Here is a 4,992-nt window from a genome sequence, read left to right as displayed (position 1 = left end):
CCACTAAGGTATGGCCTACCTCTATCTAAAATGAAGCTCCCATGCTCAATCCACATTCGCCGACATAAAGGTCATTCCTTATACTAAAATAGCTTGTTCCACCAAATGGAAGAGATAGGGAAATTAAGACCATGCTAAGGAGATTCGTCACACCAAGTGAGGTGTTAGGAATCTGTTTACCATTTTTTATGCATTTTCCACATTTTGAGGTGATGATCCATATTTTGGATTAGGTGTTTGAATAATGGAATAATCAGAGCTCCACATGTGTGTTTGATAGTCATTTCAAGGATGATTGTCACCTAGGTTGTTACTTTTCTCAAATCTGGCCTATGAGCCCTTGTAAACCTAAAATGGCATAAATTTGCATTATGATGTAAAACGACTTGCAAAGCCTCATTAGGCATTTAGGCATGTCATTTTAATGTTAGGAAGTCATGCTAGGAGGTTTAGTATAAGTAAAAATGCATAAAAGGCAAAAATGCACATTTGAGCAAAAGTTGTCATTGTTGCTTGACAACTTTTTGCAACTTTTTGAGAAACTTTGCATTTTTTAAGAAAAACGGTGGTTAGGTAATCGATGAAGAGTTGGTTATGACCAAAATGGCATATAAAATGCTCTGAGAATGATTCTACATGGGTGGGAACATTTGTGAGAAAGTTTGAATAGATTTTGAAGACAATTCCCAAATTTTACCTTGTAATTTTGTCATTTTTGTAGCAGCAGTCTATACCAAATGGATTGACCTTGCTACTGTTATTTCATAGTGGTTTAGTGTATGTTATTTTATTTCTCAAGAGGTGTTTGTAATTTCTTTTGGTGCAAGTTTGAGGTGTGTTTACAAATTTGTATTTCTCTTGGCCTAAGCAAGGGTTCATGAGCAGTTTGACTAACACGCGTGTTAGTCATGCATTTTAAACCGTCACTTTTGCAATAAACGCCGCTATCATGTTGTAGGAAAGGTCTATTTTGGAGCCATAATAGCCAAGGCCCCATGCATGAGCAACAATCTATCCATGAATTATGAATTTTGGGTTTAATAATTTCGAGAACATTTGATAAAAAACCTTCATGTCTTATTGTCTCTAAGGAAAATTTGTTTGTCAGTTACCTTTTCCTCCACTTAACTAGAAGGGTCTTTATGTCATTGAAAAGGGGCCATTTGAGTTTTAAGTCTACGCAGGTTTCATCTTTTAAGTTGGATCACTTTAATTTTCCTAAGTCTAAGAATGGTTTTCTAACATATGCATTGGGTTCTTAAAAGTCAGACATGTCTGTTTTGATCCAACGGCGGTCATGATACCGCAATGGTAAGTTTCACATTGAATACCTATCATGACTCAGCAACAAGCTGCTAGTGGCGGGGCCGGTCAAAGATCCAGCAATGGCAATTAAGCACTGGCGGTTAAGTGATGAAGGGATCTTAAAGTTCGAGTGTTAAGGATTTGATCTGACGGTTGTCGCTAGACCGCGATGAAGAGTTGTGATTCCTTTTACTCTTCCCAGATCAGTGACTGAATGGTGGACCCAGAAAGTGTGGAGGAAATGACGCTTTAAACTATGGTTAGGTTCAAGGAAAATCAACGGTGGTCGTGAAACCGCAACGGGAAGATGCAAGTCCTTTTACCCATCGCGACTCAGCGACCAACAAGGTCATCAGAGAATGTCATCCCACGCTACTCTGATACCTGATGGGCTAGATAGCAAAGGTGGTATCATCAGCATAACTTACTCCGATGAGACAATACCAAAAGGTAGAAATACTAAGTCATCGGGATAACTCAAATCATCGGTGAGAGGAGTTTTGGGTTACGTCAATACCCAATGAGGGAGACAAAGCCGAGCACAGAAGAGGAAGATAAGGTTATCTGTTTTTTTCCACCATATATATTGAAATCCTCCAATTTCTTACTGAGCCAGAATAGAAACTCAATTGTGCTACAAGAATTTAATTTTATTTGTAGTCATATATATTGAAATGCTTGAGTTTGATGTTATAGAACAATTTCATGCACATACAATCAAAAACATTTATTTTTTCACCATATATAATGAAATGTTAACAACAATTTCAAAAAAGGAAAGATAAGAGTATCAGTTGGTGTCAACAATTTTTATTTTTGTCCGGTAAAGCTATATTTTATATTAATTTTGAAAATATTTACATTCTAAAAGATAAACCTCCACGGCTAGCCGACTAGACCATCGAAGCTGGTATACATAATGGTCCATACATAACACATTCACAAACATCCAGCACTTCCATGTTCCTAACTTGGTTCATTTATGTCTCCCTGTTGGAGCCTTCACCGAACTGCAGCACATGACCCTTCTTAGTTGTTCCTCTTCCACAAGGTCGACCCCCTCGTTTTGTGCGTGCAGGAACCGTTCATTGCACAAGTGCTCTATATTCCAACCAAGGTCCCCATTTTTCCATCTCCACACGTGCTTCCCAGACATCAACCATCTCAAGGCATTGCACAATACCATACATTCTAGCCTGTGCTACACTTCTTTTGGCCTCTTTATCGAATGTGGTACTCCAGAGCAAGAATGGTCACAAGGAAAGAGTGAATTCACTCACATGAATCCATGCTCTATCCACACTTTCAAAGTCATCCATTTCTTGTGCCAAACCTAATAAATCTTCCATTTTGCCTAGCCATTCCTTCTTCACACACCCGTTCATGATTTCTCTGACTTTTAGAACAAGTCAGAGCTCCAGACACAATGCCATAAATAGAGACACTATGCCTGCATTCATTCTGTACTTCCATCCACCGTCTACGTACTCAAGTCCAAGGATCAACTTCACCACGGAAAGGAATGTGGTGTCTTCATAGATAAACAGGTTCATCAACCTATCAATGTTTATTCGTCCCCAAAATGCGACCTATGTTTTGCTTGTCTCTAAAGAAAAGTTGGCCTCCATATTTGAAATCAAGATACCTGTGATTCCAAAATGGACATGCAAATTTGTCAAACTAACAGTGGCGTCTATAAATTATTTGAATTTTTATCAACCTATGCCTTAATTTTTTAGTGCTTTCTAATAACTAAATTCATCTACCACATGTTCCATGTTATTCTAGAATCTAAGTTTCTGCGCCATAGTCTGTGGACATTTTTGTACACTTACACATATCCATATCATGCTATCCTATGAAGACCTTGGATTCATGACGCACATAGCTAATAAAAATTTTCATCGACTAACAAGGCGCATTATGCGCTTTCACGCATGATCGCTCCAAAATGATAGTACGCAATGACTAACATGCCTGTTAGTCGCACGTTTTACACTGTCGATTTTGCAATCAACGGGCGGCGATTAACTAACACAACGCTAACACGTTGTACAATAGGTGCTCCCGCTCCAAAGCGGACCTTTCGTACAGCATGTTAGCGACAAGTTAGTCAATCACAGTCGTTAATTGCAAAATCAACGGTACAAAATGCTCTACTAACACGTGTGTTAGTAAATCCATACTATCATTTTTGAACCGGAATACAAGCCTCCGATGCGAACTTCACTCCCACACACGCGTGTTAGTCAATCCGTATTGTCATTTTGGAGCCAGAATAGATACGTCCAATTTTGTATTTATTTTATTTTTTAATAAATCTATTTATGTAAATATATTTTGATTGAGATAGTGTGTATTAGTTTATAAGTTATTTTCTGGCTCCAAAATGGACCTTTCGTACAGAGTGTTAGCGACAGGTTAGTCAATCACAGTCATTAATTGCAAAATCAACGGTGTAAAATAGGTGACTAACATGCGTGTTAGTAAATCTTACTGTGGTTTTGGAGTCAGAATAGACGAGTGCGCATCTCAGGAAGCATAATGAGAAAATGCGCCCTTACGAATGCAAGAAGTTCCTGTTTGATTATTAATCTTTTGTATCCTGAAGAGGAAGTAAAAAGTAAAAATAATGGAAAGTTACACTATTGGGATAAGTCACCCTGATAAAAACACAGAAAACAAATACTAGTTGTTGATCGATGTATCATATATCGATAACAATGCATGGAAATCCAAGGTCGGACCTATCGGCATCACTCTCGTCGATTATAGTATGAAGTCAATGGCGGTTATATCAGAGAAGCATATACTGATAAGGCTCATTGGTATAGTGAACATATGCGGAAAAATCATAAAATTGTCTTCCTGATAACCGATGAGGCTATCGGTAAGACTTATGCCATTTTGGAGCTAGAACAGACGCGTCTGTTTTGGAGCCAGAAGCGTGTCCGAATAGCTTCGCCCAGACGCGACTGACCAAAAACCTAACACCAATTCTAACCCTAATGCGGCTAATCCTAACTCGCCTTCTAACCTTAACGCCACTAACACTAACCCGCCTTCTAACCCTAACCCGCGTTCTAACCTAACGTCTCTAACCCTGACCTGCCTTCTAACAGTGAGGCAGCTTGTAACTCTAACGTGGCTAACCCCAACGTGAATACCTAACGCGCATTCTAACCTAATCCCACCCATCCAATTCAAAATCTACAGTCACAAAGATAAAAGGTTGACCCACTCCCAAACGTCTACTACCATGACTTTTTGGAGCCAGCAAACACGCGTCCCACATGGTATCTAACCCTAGCGCGACAGTTAGACAAGTAAATTTTCTCCCTATTCTGCCTCCAAAACAAGAAAAATTTACCACTACATATAAAGAAAAACAAGAAAATTTTCCCACTACATATAAAGCAAAACAAGAAATTCTCCCACTGCATATAAAGCAAAATAAAAAATGAAAACAAAGAATGAAAACCCAAAATATACAAGTCCATCATTTTTAATAAAATCTAAATACAAACAAAAAAAACACGACTTGTAGAGGCCGATTTCCATACCTCACACCCTTCAAAAATGAAGCCTCCTTCAACAACGCAGCCTGCTACTACAACAAGAGCCCTTCAAAAATGGGAATGACTTGCAGCCTACTTCTTCAAGCCCTTCTTCAACAATAGCACTTCA

The sequence above is a fragment of the Cryptomeria japonica genome, chromosome 4, assembly GCF_030272615.1.
Source record: "Cryptomeria japonica chromosome 4, Sugi_1.0, whole genome shotgun sequence".
Lineage (NCBI taxonomy): Eukaryota > Viridiplantae > Streptophyta > Pinopsida > Cupressales > Cupressaceae > Cryptomeria > Cryptomeria japonica.
Note: the sequence above shows the minus strand (reverse complement) of the source record.